At 43.0% G+C, this 17,596-nt stretch overlaps 1 protein-coding gene across 1 annotated transcript in view; it reads left to right on the forward strand.

Annotated features, from left to right (window-relative positions):
- Positions 1-12,019: 12,019 nt before the first annotated feature.
- Positions 12,020-17,596, forward strand: part of LOC134445930 (atos homolog protein B) — a 41,754-nt gene continuing 36,177 nt past the window's right edge. The window contains exons 1-2 of the mRNA XM_063195090.1: positions 12,020-12,364; positions 13,901-13,959. The gene's annotated coding sequence lies outside the window, so the exon portion shown is untranslated. The remainder of the gene's footprint in view (positions 12,365-13,900; positions 13,960-17,596) is intronic.

The raw sequence follows: 17,596 nt of genomic DNA on the forward strand, positions 1-17,596 counted from the left end.
ATCTCTATGATGGCACTTTGTGTTTTTTTGTGGAGGTTTTTTTTTTGCGTCATATGTATCAGCGTTGTGTGTTATGTGGCAGCTATGTATGTCCAAGATGAATTTCCTTCGGGACCAATAAAAATAATCTTGAATCTTGACCCGGAAATCAAACCCGGGTCCTTTGCTGACCCTTCCCCACCACTCTTTCCCAACTAATTTCCTGTCCCTCTCTCGACTGCCCTCTCAAAAATAAAGGCATACAAAGCCCATATATATAAATATAAATATACATATAAATATAAATATAAATATAAATATAAATATATATATATATATATATATATATATATATATATATAGTACATTGTTTTTAGCCATGTATTTACCATAAAGTAGGATTTCAAACTAACATCCTTGGAATATCCATGTTGGGTATGTAGGAAAGTAAGGCAGTGGTTGGCGAAAGGTTTGGTGTGAAGATGAGTGTCGAGGCCAAATCAGCGCTTTTATATTTAACCGTTGTGAAGGTGAATCTGAAGATGGTGATATACAGAGCATATTAACCGTCTCTGCTACCACTTCTTCATGTAGTGGCATTTGAATTCAATCACATTGTAATCATCATACTCTTCTACTTCACGCGCCTCACTGCAAAGCAAATAAATCTAATGTGGTGCTAACAACTTAGCCATGTTGACAGGTGGAACATTTTGGGATTTATGAAATGGGACGATTACGCAAATGGGTCATCATCATCATCATCATCATCATCATCATCATCATCATCATCTTCACCCCTGAATGCAGAACAGTCAAAGACAAAAACAGAACATCTGGCTAGCCCAGTTCCTCCTCATTGTCATACTAAATCCAGGTGGCTCACCTTTGGAACAAAATGACTCTGCTCCGATGCCTTAGTTACACTGACACAGTTTTCCACAGAGGTGGATTACACAAATGACGCAATTTAAAACTCAGGCTGTCATTTAAATAGGACTGTTCTTTTGCAAAAAAGGCCCCAGTCCCCAGTTACACACCAAATTCTTCACAAGCCTCAATAAATAAAGCCAAAGGTTCCCCTTTTCCATCGCATAATGACCAAAAGGCCAGGTGGCCTAGACCTAAACCTAACCTAAACTTAAAGGGGTATGCCACTATTTTGGGGCTTATTACAGTTAAAATCGTTGGGCAGGGTTTATAAAGGTGGTAAAGTGTCTTATTTTTCATGTTAAGCGTTGTCTTGCTTTTAGACAAGTTAAAAGAGGGAATATGTCGCTAAGCTAGTGAAAGTCAATGTATCCATGTAGCATGCTACAATGCTACACGGATACATTGACTTTCACTAGCTTAGCGACATATTCCCTCTTTTAACTTGTCTTAAAGCAAGACAACGCTTAACATGAAAAATAAGACACTTTACCACCTTTATAAACCCCAGCCAACGATTTTAATTGTAATAAGCCCCAAAATAGTGGCATACCCCTTTAACCGTCACCGAAACATGCCTGTTGCTAAGGGGTCACTTTTTCCTTTTGCATCATGATGCAACACAAAGGGGAAAACGTTGGCGTCATAACGTACTGTATATTGAGGTTTATCCAAAGTATCAACATACATGTACTGTATGACAAGTTGGGTGTGAGACTGTAGTCCAGGCGTGTCAAACATATACGAGACCGAATACAGCCCGCCAGGTTAATACATCCTCAGTGCCCTGCCGTGGCACTCGACTGCCATGCGGCCGACCCGGTGTTCGATTCCCGGCCCGGGTCATTTGCTGACCCCTCACCGTCTCTCTCCCCTTTTGCTTCCTGTCTATCTGTCAAACTGTCCTGTCAAATGAAGTCATAGAAGACAAAAAAAAACTTTAAAAAAAAATAATAATACGGCCTCAGACTTGCAAAGATAAAAAAAAACAAAAAAAAACTATTTACTTACAAAAATAAGTAAATCTGTGGCCCATTATAGATTTGCTGCAGGTGTCTGGTGTCAGGCTTTCAATACTTTTGAACGAATGAATTTACCGTTTTCTCTCACCATTTTCATTCAATCCTCCTGATATTTCCGCTGACATTCATCTTCAGATCACTGACTAGCATGCGTCTCAATCATGAAGCAGAAATGTGGGATATTTCGAAATTACGTTACTGGTTCGACCCACTTGAGATCAAATTGTCTGCATGTGGTCCCGGAACCAAAATGAGCTTGACACCCCTGTGTGTAGCCCATACAAGTAGAGGGTAGAAGCACAACATGGGTGTTCTCACACCCCTCATCATTCTGTTCACATTGAGGCACGTCAACAGGGGGCCTGCTCTGTAGACTTTTTCTTTTAAGGTTTGGTTTTGAAACCCATTGTTTTTTGACAGGTGGAAGACTTTTAAACCTCCCTTTTACAAGTAAGTAACACTTCCATGACTCAGCACAGCTAAGTACATCCAACTGATATCCAACCAGGAGTTAGAAAGTATGTTAATGGCTCTTACCTGGAGGTCCTTGAAGCCTCGCTTTCTTCACTGAAAAAACAAGAGCAAAAAGTGTGGTTATTAATAAAGGCTTAAGTTAACTAGTAAACAGAGGCATAAAAACATTCAGACCTGTTTTTTGCTAAACATGAATGGAACAGACTTGCCAAAAAAAGGCAGGAAAAAACTTTCATTAAATGGACACCCATTAAGCTTTCATTAAATGAACTCATGGCCTCATCCCTTATTAATTTTGCCATTAATACATAAGAGTATTGTTCTCAGTGCTAGTCTCAAAAAGCATGCTCATCATTTCAGCCACAGGTTTATCGTGTTTGTGAAGAGATTGGAAAAGAAGAAATGCATATCGCAGTCACAGGATATTAATAAGGACTCAGACAGAGGCAACGCTGGCACATTGGCACAATCAGTCGGTAGAGCAAAATGAGAAAGTAAGGACAGGTTTTTTACCGGTTTTCTTTCGGTAGCGCATAAAATTCAGACTCAGAGTTTTTTTCATGATGTGTGTGTCTTAAACTGCACATGATATGTACATTTTCCAGTCTAACTTCTTCTGTTGGCAACACCCAAAATAGGTACGAAAATTCTGTCAGCGTGGACCTATTATATCATCAACTGTTGCTGGAAAAGGATTCTTCCCTCTTTGATAAAAGAAGAAATGCAAGAACTTGTCAAGTGAACACTTAACCATGCATATGATGAGCACCGGGATGTATCATGTCATTCCCATTTTTATCATTGCTCTCCAGTGTGTATTGGTTTGTATGTTGCTGTGTCTCTTACAGCAAGGATGTGTTGTGATTGAGGGAATATAAAGTGATACTTCACAGTGTGCTGCCCATTGCCCTCATATTAGATCCAGTTACTGACTTTCAGCCGAGAGGCAGGGCACCTGATGGATTCTCACTCCAAGAGGCAACGAGAGGTGCTAATAGAAAACCTGATTACCACACCATCACAGTTGAAGATGTTGACTGCCATTGCAACGTGCTCTCTTTGGTATTGCAGTCTTGTTTCACGTTTAGTACCCCATAGAGCTGGGTTGCATCAGTGGTCATCTGGTCTGTCCTAGCTCTTCATTGCACTGCTCAGTGTATACTGTAGCTGTGCATGTCATTTGGGTAAATGTACGGTATATAACTTACAGCACATGGCATGAAATGTGCTGGGTCAATTTTAATATTAATCAGTGTGTCATATTGCTGGACTTCATAAAGTATGGTAGCCTAATACATTATGACATTTGCATGAAAGCAACCATTTTTGTTGGTGGAAAAAAATTAATACATGCAGGGACGCCAACAGTTGTCCCAGGTAGAAAAGGGGCCCAAAATTGGATCTTCATCACATTGTAAGTGTTGGCGGGGACTTTCAGATGACTTTGTCCTGGGTGCAGCCAAAGCTGTCAGCGGCCCTAAATATGTCTAGGCTTAATTTAACTAACTGAACATGTTGCCTGGCTGGCATGTTGTCTGTTGTGAAACTCAGAGCAAGCACCTGTGTAACACCATCTCAAAGCAGCCCATTGGCACCCCTCATAGACAAGCTACTTGGCCCAGTTTATGAAATGAAGTAAATTGGCACACGGGTGTTTTAGGGCAGGTCAAGAGCCATGCATAGGGCTTGAAAGTCCCGCCCCTTAGTTCCGCATTTCACGGGACCTTAGCTGAACATCTAATAGTATGGTAGCGAGTCAATATCTTCTGATTCCAGTCATTATATGTGCTGGGCTACAAATATGCTGTTTAAGGAGCTAAATATAGATTATTCAGAAGTATCAATATTTTTTTCCGAGGCCGTCTGTATGAAAAATTTTAAGAAACACAACACTCTAAATCGTTTGGTGTTTCGTACGAAAAATTATACAAAAAATATCAGAAACAACATATGTGAAGCTCGTGGCACAATTCAAAGAGGATCGAAATATCATTTTAACACCACCATTGATTGGATTACATGCCAACATTTTCTGGCAAAAAACGCTGTGAGGTCCCATGAAATCGCAGGACGTGACATCACTTTCAAGCCCTATTCAGACCAGCTCTCCTATACCAGTGACATTTTGATGAGAAAAATGAATGCTTTCTTTAACCCCCAATAACCCAATACCTCAGAGTAGAAGGTTCTGAAATGTACAACATAAACTATTTCCAAATTGGATAAGGGCAGGTGTGTTTGGACTCTGGTCTCCAGTGTTGGTTATATAAAATAAAAACCAAAAAGGGACATAGGTGATGGAGTGCATTACCAAGCTGTTACAGACAGGAAAATTACATGTCTGAGTGCACAGACGGTGGACCTGAGTAGAGATGCAGGGGTGTCTGTGAACAAGTGGGGCAGGGAGAGGGGAGAGGGGAGAGGGCGGGAGAAGAGACAGGTATGGAGAGAGCGGAGCGTCTGTGAACGAAAGAGATAAAAAGAAAAAGAAGATAGGGAAGAGGGAGGGACAGGGAGAGACACAGTCATCAAGTGACATAACATACGCAGCAGTGTCTATGGACAAGTGAGAAAGAGAGAGAGAGAGAGAGAGAGAGAGAGAGAGAGAGAGAAACAGAGACAGGCAGAGAGACAGAGACAAAGACAGAGAGACAGAGAGAGACATGGGGGAGGCTCAGGCATTTCTGAGAGCAAGAGGTGTCATTGGGAGAGGGAGGTAGAGGCACAGAGACAGATCTAGAGTTTGGCTATGCTTGCAGTGTAGTGATGCATACTTGCAATGTAAGTGCACTGCACAATACGGGTAGACTATTGTTCTGCACCGCACGCTTTAGCAACACTGTATTCGATTCTAAATGGTATTAAAGCAACTCAATTGAAGAAAATGGAGAGAGAGAGAGAGAGAGAGAGAGAGAGAGAGAGAGAGAGAGAGAGAGAGAGAGAGAGAGAGAGAGAGAGAGAGAGAGAGAGAGAGAGAGAGAGCGTGCTAGTGCACACAGACAGGAAGTGAGCTTGTGTCCGTGACGTGTCTAGAGCAGCGTTGCATTGTGAGGCTGTCATCCCGGTTGGCCCATGCGAGACTCCCAGAACGCTGGTGCAGCAGATGGCCAGAGGATTACCCCCCAATCCCCCAACCCCCTCTTCCTCTCTTCCTCTCTCTCTCTCTCTCTCTCTCTCTCTCTCTCTCTCTCTCTGGCCACGCACACTCAATCTGAAGCTCAATCTGCATGGCTATCCCCAGGCAGTCCTAAGGCCATTCACCCGACTCTAACTGTGACTCTCCACCACTTTCTCTTCTCTTTCTCTCTCTCTCTCTCTTTCTCTCTCTCTCTCTCTCTCTAAGACCTAAACAACACATCTGCATGCGTATGTTTGCGTGCACGCCCTTTGCAAGTAAATCAACTGCTTGGTGTTAGCATGATGAGTGATACCACGTGCAGTGGCCAGAACACTTGTTGATTAAATAAAGCTAGATCTGTATAATACACTGCAACATCAATGCATAGCACAAAGTATAAATGGGCAATGCCTCCTCACACTCTATGTCTACAGTACAACATCAATTTCTGATCTGAATTGTCCAGCAAACTGCGTACTACAAATAAATGCAAATATGTCCTCCAAAGGTGTCTAATCATAGTGTGAGCCGTAACTTTTTACACAGAGGAAGCGTCTTGCTTCCTTCGCAGTAGAGCGTTCTTACCCCTGCAGTCATTCATTGTGATATCAAGGGTGCAATGGCAGGCCACAGGCAAAGGGCAAAAGGAAGGGCTAAGACAGACAAGTGAGGCGCAGACACTAAGTTATTTACGTCGGTCAGCAAGACATGGTTGGAGGGCACTAGGGTGGGGGGTGTGGATTTGATTGCCTGTTAAGCTGAAAGATCAGCTAGGCCTAGAATCAAGGACGCCCCCTCTGAACGCTATGCAAAGCTCCAATTGATGATGTGTGTGTGTAATGTCTTTGTGTTTATCTTCTGTATTTATGTATGTATGCTACTGGACACTGTGATCACTGATTTCCCTCTGGATCAATATATGTTACTATGCCATACTCTACTACTCTACTATTTGAAGCGTGTTGTTACCAAAATGGTAATGGTCAATTCTTCATATTTTGCTTAAAGCTCAGCAATGTCATTATGATATGATAGTAATGCTGTTATCCTATGGTGGTTGAGTGTGTTTTCACCAACAGTGACTACATTCACCGGCAATCCCATCTGCATGTAAGGCCTATGCTGGCTAGCACCGAAATCTAAGACTGATTCTCTTGGGAGGGCCACACACCATCTCTCATCTCTCACTCACTCATTTCCTCTCATCTCTCCACTTATCTGCCCAACAAGCCCAAACCAGGACAACAAGCGCAATAATAATATTCACCCTTTCATTGCCAGCAAGGTGTTTTGCTGCACCTAGAGGGGTGTAAGTACACCATTATTTTTCTGCACTATCCTATCTGCACATGTGCACCACGAAAGGCTGCACGATCCGGATTGGTGGAACAATGTCGCCCTTCGTTGCGCTAAAAGCTGATCTGTTAGTGTTGTTTCGCTGAAAGCCAGTCTGATTTGCTTTATTCAGGTAGCCGAGGCTGCATGGCATTTTTCGTGGTTTATACACCACATAATGTTATAACTGTGGGAAATACTCGTAATATTATATAATGGTGCCGGTGGTGTAGGCCTAATGAAAATTGTCATTTTCTAAGTTAGCCTAAAGATTAACGAGACACTGACGTGGCCGTCTGTCAAAGATGGCCGAGGCCTATTGATCAGACATGAAGTGCGTTTTGTCAGCGTCTTGACAAATAGTCTACAATTCACAATAAAGATGGAATTAATCATAGATAGACTTTCAGGGTCCTTACAGGTAGCGAAACAAAGGGCGACAATGCTCCACATCCGGATCGTGCAGCCTTGGTGCACATGTGCAGATAGGATAGTGCAGAAAAATAATGGTGTACTTACAAGGGGTAAAGTCAGGTGAGTGGGTCCACTTCTAAGTAGCCCCTTAACAAATCCTGGTTCTCCACTGGAACACTGTAAGCTTAATTGTCACTGAAAAAACTCTACTACCATAGTACTACACCACTATGACAGTGTAGGGCCTTTAGTAATAAATTACAACATTACGGTCTAAGCTTACCTTTCTGGTAACAGCTGATATATTACAGGGGCCATGTCTTAGGGATTAAGGACCATTCATATACAGCAGCCATTGCCATGTGAGAGTGATATTATAAGGAAAAGTAGTCAGCATTATTGCAGAGAAAGAGACCAACATGGGCTATACTGTATGTTCCCATGAAAGAAACAGTGCAAATTTGGTAGACAAGCTGCACCAAACCTTCGGGAAAAAATGTCCAGAATGTAAAAGATTGCTTTTGGTCCTTGATAGCGATATAGTTCAGTGTCATGATGTCAACATCTGCCTGTGCGTTTGTAATGTTTTCCTTCCCACCTTGGAACACTTGAATGCATATCTTGGCTGTCATTAGCCTGGAATGTTGTCATTAATATACATTACATTACTTTACACTTAGCTGACACTTTCATCCAAAGCGACTTACAGATATTACAGGGTATTGGTTATAATCCCTGGAACAATGTGGGGATAGGTGCCTTGCTCAAGGCCACTGCAGGGCAGGCATGGGTGAAGGTGTAAGGAGAGGTAAAAGTGTGGGATGAACCTGTATCCCTCACCATTAGGACATGGCTGCCCCCAAGATTTTAGCCAGGCCCCTGCTATCCGTAGGGGGTACCATGATTTGAACCTTCGACCTCTTGATCTGCAGTCAAATGCTGTAGGCTACCTGAGCTACACCCCCTTGCCAATCATCCTATCTGGACCCTTTTATGTCCCCCAAGTCATTTTCAATATGACTCCAAATAAATTCCCAATTATGACATAAATTTGAAATAACAATAGTGTCAGTGTGTTGCTTGTAGATTTTTTTATGTAGGTTAGCTGCTACTCTTTATAGGTCACACATAATAATGTCACAGAACAGTGGTTTCTCAGAAGGGCAATACACATTTAATTACAACATTAGCTACACACAATAGTTAGGGCATGAGGTCAAAAGACTCTTCTTGTGAGCATGTTTACCATGACAAAAAAAAGCTTGAAGCTTGATGTAAACAGACTTTCTACCAATGGTGACAATAATGTGTGGACTAGGCTGAAGTAAATTATAAAGTTCAAATATAATGACAACTGTGAGTTGTGTGTGACAGGTTACAGTTCAAACACTTGACAACAAATCTATTTCACGTCCTAGCAGGAAAAAAAAATACAAGACACCCACCTCGAACACACAGGAGTGACATTTCCACGAGCGTTCAACGAGCTGTGCACGAGTTCAAAACGGGACGCCTTCACCTTCACCATACATCTCAACAGCCTGTGGCATCACCTGCATTTACACAGGTGCCTCGACCATTCGGAGTAAAGAAGAAGTTAAGTGGAAATGCGCCTACATGTTTTAAAATATATACACTTCAACACTACCGCCCGTGTACAATAACGCCACAACCAGAGTGAAAAGTAAGGATTTACTAGGCGCTCCGAGGGATGGGTTTTATCTGGACAGAATTGACATGACAACTCACCAATGATGTCTCGGCATAGAGTTAAGTAGGTGGGTCTTACGTGTATGTAACCAATGACAGGAGTTGGGGAAGGTGGCAGGTTCATTCGAACAGGTGGCATTCAAACACACGGGAACGTGAAATAGAAACAGATGTCAACGAATGAGTGATACAAAAGTCTAGCAGAATGCAGTCTAGATGTGATGACTGCTGTGTAGATGAATGCATGAAGTTGTAGCCTATTCACCACTTAGTGCAGAAAAGGACAGGAACATCTTTAGAAATATTGACAAAACGTAGCAGCCTAAAGTAAAAATTATTATAGGGCCTACGTGTAGGCTACATGTATTTCTAGCGTAACATCTTACATGAGTCTCGCTGTGTTGTTCTAAGCAGCTGGACTGAAAAGATTTTGACAAGTGATGGGAGCCTCGAGTTGAAAGACAATATCCTATAAAACAGCACCACCTGTTGGAAGAAGTATGGCCTAGCAGACATTTACGCTTGGTATTGTACATTGTACTATGGCTTTGTAGGCCTACTGTATACTCCATACTCACACTTTTCCAGGGCAAAAAAAATGCTAGAAAGTCGTTTTTTTTTTTTTTTTTTTTTTTAAAGAAGAAGAAAAATAACAAAATTAACCTGTATGCCATCGGGGCACCTTTTAAAAGAAAGAAAGAAAGAAAGAAAGAAAGAAAGAAATGGGCTTTTAGCCTCTATTCAGACAGGAAGTACATATTGCGACAGGAAATGAGTGAAAGAGAGAGGTGAGGGATGTTCTGGAAACACCTCTGGATTCTGGAATTGAATGCAGGTTCCCGGTGCAACAGTACAGCGCCCTAGCCCTTTGAGCCATGGCCAAGGTCAGTGACACTTTTTAAAATTATTTTATATGTTGTCATTCAGTGGAAGTATTTAACTATAATTTGTCCTTAACAGACATTACTTTATTATGATACTAAGGGGCAACATGAAAAGTTGAAACGCAATTAAATTATGACACAAATGAACAGCCCACAAAAGACTGTAATTCTTCACCAGGATATGGAGACAGATGGAATATTACGTTCAAGTGCTGCACTGGCCTGAAGGATTAGCTAAACATGCATCCCACAGGTTAGAATTTCAGACTACAGAGACGAAAAACAGACAACCCATGTTGTCATGCCACAGAGTAGAGGTTAAATTAGAGGAACCAAAATATCTCTGAAATCTAATCAAACAGGTCAAATCAGATCAACATGAATACTCTGTGGCGACTGGGCAGGGCAGAATTGCAAAACAAGGCTCAAGAAGAGAGAAATGGCTGCATGGCCTTCACAAACCAGGGCTCATGGTGATGGATAGGCCTGCAAAACACATAACACATGATTGTGCTCTGTGAAAACATGCAAGTGACTAGGAAGCATGTGGACAGCAAAGGCAGGATAGACCAGAAGAATCCTTGTGCCATGGCATCCGTCTATAAATGAGCTTGTACCAGATTCAAGTTCGGTCTGGGTCATATCCCAACCCTACCCCCATCTCTCTCTCCCACGGATTTCCTGTCCCACTCGTCACTATCTTTGTTATAATATAGGCAAAAAACCCTAAAACATATTTTAAAAAAAGAAAGAAAGAAAATCCTGGATTCAAATTCATCAGCCCATTTTCCACCTTCCCAGAGCATATTATGCAAATCCATCTGCAACATTTCTGTGTAAGAATAAGCAAAATGGCTAGTTTTTCTTTTAAAATAGCCTATTGTTTGCACTTTACAAGCACAAGCAGAGATGGCAACCTGTCTGCAGTGAAACTGTGGTGGAAAAACACTTAATTAAAATGTAATTAACATGTGATTCATTGTAATTTGTTAACATTTAACCTGTATTACTATGTCATCTATCATCAATAAATAATGTCTAAATGTTCTGTCTGCTTGGCTATTTGCCACCTGTCTATATAAGAGAAAAAAAGTTCTTCACATTTCAGGTAAATGTATATTTCAGGTCCCTGCTCTGCAGCAAAACAAGTGTGCAGACCCTTTATTTTAAAACACCTGCTTGGTGGGCTGTAATAGTGTCTATATATTCTTATATCAAAGTATCTTTACCTTAAATTACATTAGACTTAGCGGGAGCTTTTTTTTACCAAATGGACTCACAGTTTCACAGGGCATTAGTTACAGTTCCTGAAGCATTGTGAGGTTACGTACCTTGCTCAATAGATGGAGGTCTATGGAGAAGTACCTTCGAACCTGCAACCCTCTAACCGTAAGACCACCCCCCTAACAAGTAGGCCAAAGCTGCCCCAATACATCTATCTATCTGCATGTGGTTATATTTTTGGATGTGGACTGTTTTTTTGTTATTATTATTATTATTATTATTATAAGATGGCTATGTGTTTAGCCTACATTTCACTCAAAGTGGGGGCATAGGCCTACGTTGTGCATTATTCCAGTTGTTTCTGGTACTCTGGCCAGAGGATGGCGTCTGTTCACAATAATAAATGCCAGTAGGCCTAGGCCTCCACTGCATTGTTTTCAATAGGGTAGCAATGCAGACTTCACAAACAATATTGGTTTATGCTCTTTTTGTTTCCTTCTATCCCAATATCTTTGAACATAGGAATGGATGGATTATATTGATGCACTTGTTGAGCTCTGCCAGTGAGTATTCTTCTGTTTTGCAGGATCCTTGGAGACTTCCTCTCGCAATAATCGAGGCCTTCTTCACTGCAAGCTGAGACTGGGACAAATAGCACGTGTACTGGGCGTGTTTAGTGAAACGCCTCCTTAAAAGGAAGCCAATGGCATAGCCTAACGTCAGCATATATTTTCTCTGGTTTAAATTATTCAAATTAGGGTTTCAGTGAGGGAGCCTATTGGACGGTTCAGCTCAGACAGCGAATCAGATACATGACAGATCTCCAGCTGGTCACTAAAGCCCACCTTTTATGCATTTTTCAGTAGACCCCGGAAGCATAGTTTTTTAAAGAGATAGCCTAATTTTCATAGGGCGAGGGCTCAGAAAATACCAAAGGGACAAGCCTTTACTGCTGTCGAGGGTGACATTAACAGGAAAGCTCCTTCTTCACAGTGCCGTTCATCATCAGAATCGACGATATTTCTGAAGATTTAAGGCGACAGTCCAACAACTACGCCCAGCGCTGACGGTAGATTGTTGGTTGAGCTCTAAGCTTGTTGGAATTTAAATACTGACAGTTCAGTTGTCCGTTCGATCGAGGCAGCGGCCAGTGTAGGCTACTAGAACAAATAGAAAAGGGCAAACTTGCCACAAAAGCGACGGGAATGCAGTTCCGTATGCTGGTGTAATCGATTAGTTACATTAGAGGATTCAGTGATCTCCTGAAATATTTGGTAAGTCACTTCAATCACCCTTTCTTTCGACTTAATGATCTTTGTTAAATATCTATATAGGCCATTGACTTCTGGTTAGGCCAGACTGCGTTACAAAGTAACAACACATTTTTGCTGTAGAACCTAATGTAGCAACATAGCATATCACTTACTCATTTGCTAGTCATGCGATCAGATATTATACGAAACAGATTAAATCACGTTAATCTCTACTTTGTATTGTCAAGCAACCACCCTGCATGAAGAATCCGTTGACTGTGTGTCTATGTTAATATGTTGATATTTCCTTTCTTAGTTGACATGGGTGTTGTGTTCCAAGATAGTGTAAGGGTAGAAAATATTTTCTCCTTAAACAATGACAGGCCGACGTGCAGTGTTGGCACCTGATCTGCAGTAGGTTAGGATACAACATATTCCCCACAATGGCTTTTACTTGTACCCAGAGCCTTCAGTCTATTCATACGCAGGGGGCGTTTCTTCGCTTTGTCTGTGATTATATGCTACATTCCTGCAACACCGGTGCAGCCTTGCAGAAAGACACAGCGCAGTTTGTGTTTTATGTTTGCACGGCATATGTTGATACAATGTAACTTCGAGAAATAGAAATGTATCTGAATGCCTCTGTCTTTTCATGAAGGATGCGTGAATGGCACGATGGTGGCTGTAACCTTTTGTAGAGCGCATAAGATCGGGGAATTAAGTTGCAGTTACCGGTAATTAAGAAGGTTGTCCATCATACAATTCACCTAGGCTATTGCATCATATCTTAAAAATGTAACCCAAATTACCAATGCAAGGAGTGAACACTTTGATGTGTCTGTGGTCTCCTCCATGTCTGCGTGCGTTTGCTTTGTGCGCGAAGAGAGAGTGAGAGAGATCTGCCCGTCACTGAAGTGGGCGTGAAGGTTTTAAGATGTCCAGGACACCCCATGCATATATGGAACGCTAGGCATCCGTACCCAACGCTACAAAGCCTCTCCCATTGAGCTGGAGAAAAACAGAGGACCTTTTCAGTGATAGCTTATTATTTAGTGGTTCGCTTCGCTTCTAGAGTTACCCAAACGACGTAGAGGTCGCCTATATTCGTGTATAGGTCGACCAGGTAACCTCGGAAAAGGCAGTCCTGTCGAACAATGGTATCTTATTGTTATTATGAGGAAATGTATTGAAATAGACACATTTTCCAGCAGAAGTCTACTGGGGAGAAACGCATCCCTTTCTTGTGGAAAGACAGGTTCCAGTTGACTAACCTGCCCGATTATCTTGTGGGATCTGGCATTATTGTCCTGCAAACAGAATACAAGGCAAACAATGCAAAATGCCAGGAGGGATACCAGCAGTACTTTCCTTTCCTTACCTAGGGAGTCAGTAACACAGTGTAGCCTACTGTACCTTGCATCCATGTAATCTGCTTTGGCTTTGGGATAAATGTGTGTAACGCTCAGCTGTTCTCTCTCTCTCTCTCTCTCTCTCTCTCTCTCTCTCTCTCTCTCTCTCTCTCTCTCATCCTTCTTCCACCTTTTCAAAACATCTCAGGACTGCTGGTCGTACCTAGAAGCTGCGACAAACAGCCATTGGACCTGGGTGATCTGGTGGTAAGTGTCCATTCTAAATGGGTTTGAGGGTCTTGAGGACAAGACACATGTTGACATTAATAGCTATAACTATAAGGCAATCCAATCCACAGTCCAAAGACAAGTGATGCAATAACGTGAAATCATTCAAACACCTCTCCCTCTATATAAAAAACCCAGTCATTTCACACAAGCCAAAACCTATGCAATCCCCACTGACATGTGTTCAACCAGCATGTAATCTCATCTAAATGGCCGGTGAACGCTACAGGCTTGTGGTATGCTGCACTGCAAAGCCTTGGAATGATTTTCCAAAAGGGGGGGGGGGGGGGGGGGGGGGGAGAAGCTATTAGATCCTTGTCCCTCATCGGCGATGTTTAAACAGCACGGCACGTTGACAAGGTCAAGGGTCATCGTGTCCCGCTTATGAGACGGTCTAATACTCTAGTCTACGCGAAGCCCCCTCCGCTCCCTCCACCCTGACAAAAGACAAGAGACGGATTCGGAGACAGAGATTCGGAGGCCGGTTCAGTCAGTCAGTCAGTCAGTCAGTCAGCCAGCCAGACAGACAGTCTCTCTGGCACAGTCTCTGTCTCCGTCTCGGGCAGCTACACTCTGGGGGTCCTCGTCATTGCAACTCACGGTTCTTGGCCATGTGGCGGTAGGTTATCCAGTCTGCACTATTGTGCCTCTGACTCGGTGAAGCAGTGCAGTGCAGTGAGCCGCACAAAGCAAGCAGGCAGGCAGGCAGGCAAGGGAAGCAAGCAGTGGTGGCTTTCAAAGACGCCCTCTGCTCACTCGCTGCCCTCGAGGCAATTGCAATGCCAGCATTAGTCTGCCACCAACCAACCCACAGCTGGGCAGTAACGTCAGGGGGAGAATGTGAAAGGGTTTGGGTGTTGGAGGGAGGGCGGTTTAGGTGACGGTGGTAATGCAGGGTGTGATGCTGTAGTTTTGTATCTAAACAAAGTGTGCGTCTCTGAATGTGACCGGCTGTCCTTGCAGTAAGCCGCATATGCTGCATACGCTGAAATTGGTCAGAAGCCTTTTGATGCCAAATCAACAAAGGGAGAGCATGGGGCTTCCTCTTTCTCTCTTGCGCTCAGCTCTTCTCCTCGTCTTTGTGTGAGTCTCTCTCTCTCGCTGTCTCTCTCGTTGTCTCTCTCTCTCTCTCCCTTTCTCTCTCTGTCTCACCCTCTGTCTGTGTGGGAGACTGAGAGAGTCTCTTGTCTGTGTCTTTGTATGCCCCCCCCCCCTTTTTTTTTTCCTTTCAAGCCACCCCACCACTGCCCCTCGCCAGTGCACGGTGTGTGTGTGTGTGTGTGTGTGTGTGTGTGTGTGTGTGTGTGTGTGTGTGTGTGTGAGAGAGAGGAAGAGAGCGAGGAAGAGAGAGAGAGGGAGAGAGCAAGAGAGAGAGAGAAGGAAAGACTGGAAGACTGAGGAGAGATTGGAGAGAGACTGAGACTGCTCTGGTACAGTGTGTGTGTGTGTGTGTGTGTGTGTGTGTGTGTGTGTGTGTGTGTGTGTGTGTGTGTGTGTGTGTGTGTGTGTGTGTGTGTGTGTGTGTGCTGCTAATGAACACAAACCACAGCGGGCCTGGAAGCGGCTGACAAACCTCCTAGCCAAGCCCTGCCAGCTGATCCTTATGTGGAATACACACAGCCTCTCTCTTTCTCTATCTCTCTCTCTCTCTCTCTCTCTCTCTCTCTCTCTCTCTCTCTCTCTCTCTCTCTCTCTCTCTCTCTGTCACTGTCACTCTGTCTTTCCATTCCTTGGTTTCTCTCCTTCTCTCATCCCCTTCCCCTTTATCTGTGTCTTTCCATCTTCCTCTCTTTCCATGTCTTGCTCTCTCTCTCTCTCTCTCTCTCTCTCTCTCTCTCTCTCCTTTTTTATCTCTGGTTCTTTGTCTCAGTCTCTACCTGTTTTTTTTTCTATTTGTCCGTCACGGTCTCTGCCCCCCTCCCTCCCATTCTCTTTCTCTCTCTTTCTCTCTCTCTCTCTCTTTCTCTCTCTCTCTCTCTCTCTCTCTCTTTCTCTCTCTCTCTCTGTCTCTCTGTCCCTCTGTTGGCATGCTGTTGCGTAAAGGTCGACGAGTGACTGAGTGAGTCAGATGCAAACATGTGCTTTCTTGTGTTATTACAAGCGCTTCAGTCAGGCTGACCTGCACTGTCCAGAGGGGATAGTGTAGCACTGTGGACCTACTGTATTAATCCCACAGGAAATGAGGGTGGCCAGCAGTGTTCATACATGGGCCTAAATACACACTGCACACTTCCAGCATATCGCTCATCAACACACATCTACGTAAATACTACACATAGAGGAGTAGATGTCACTGACACAACGTTAAATCAACATTAAACACAAGCAGGTAATTGGAGTGCTTCAGCATCTTCACCTTTTTTCCTTGGTGCTCATCAGTGTAGGGGCTCTCAAACTTGGTCCAGGAAGACAGATGCTGAGGCACTCAAGGTTGCAATTTTTTAACTTTTTTATTTGGCTACAATGCCTACGCGTTTCGGCCCTTATGGCCTTCTTCAGGGCATATCATCTTGTTAAATCAACATTATTTGGATGCTTCTGATGGAAAATCAACGTTGTTTCAATGTCATCTTAGCCATCTGAGGCATACATTGACGATGTGTTATTGTGTTATGTGTTATTACTTTTGTATTACATTAGATGATATTAGAGGAAGTATATATGTCATTAGCCCTGTGGGTCAAGCCGGCTTTGCTTAATTTCTTTACAGGCTATCGGATGTTATGCGACATATTGGGTTGAATTAAAACAATATACAGTTCATCTTTCTTTTCCCTGTTCCCTGACACCAAATGTTTAGGCTGCTGTGACGAGGGTGCTAATTACACGTGTGTAACTGAGATGTGAATCACACACACACACACACAGACACACACACACACACACACACACACACACACACACACACACACACACACACACACACACACACACACACACACACACACACACACACACACACACCTGACAGACACCTTAATTTCCTTCGGGATTAATAAAAGTACTCTACTCTACACACACACACACACACACACACACACACACACACACACACACACACACACACACACACACACACACACCCTTTCCCACCTTTCCTATAGCAGCCACCACATCCTCTCCTCTCCTCTCCTCTCGTCCCTACCCTCCCTGTCTCTACTGCTACCCTCCCCTCCCCTCCATTCCTCCCCTCTCCTATCCTCCCCCCCACCCTCCTCCTCCTCCTCTACCCACCACACACTGCTTACCTCCCACCTCCTTTTACACCTCTCTCTCTCCTATGCCCCCCACTAGGGATGCAATCGATTAATCGACTTTAATTGATCAATGCATTAATCTATTAAAAACATTAATCGCAATGAATTGACAATTCAACTGACAAGAGACCCAAGTGAAATGGGCATGTGAAGAGTGTGTGTGAAGAGGGGTGTGAATAGTGGGAATATTTAAATCACCTTTTTTGGTTAAAGAATTGAAATAGAATTGATTTAAATGTGGTATTTTATCTCAATTTTTAATTAAAATTTTTAGATTTAGTAGTTTTTTTTCGAGAAACATTGAGATTTCGGGGGGAAAACGCCGCTTATCAATTAATCGTAAGTCGATCGATAAGGCT

The sequence above is a fragment of the Engraulis encrasicolus genome, chromosome 3 (genome assembly GCF_034702125.1).
Source record: "Engraulis encrasicolus isolate BLACKSEA-1 chromosome 3, IST_EnEncr_1.0, whole genome shotgun sequence".
Lineage (NCBI taxonomy): Eukaryota > Metazoa > Chordata > Actinopteri > Clupeiformes > Engraulidae > Engraulis > Engraulis encrasicolus.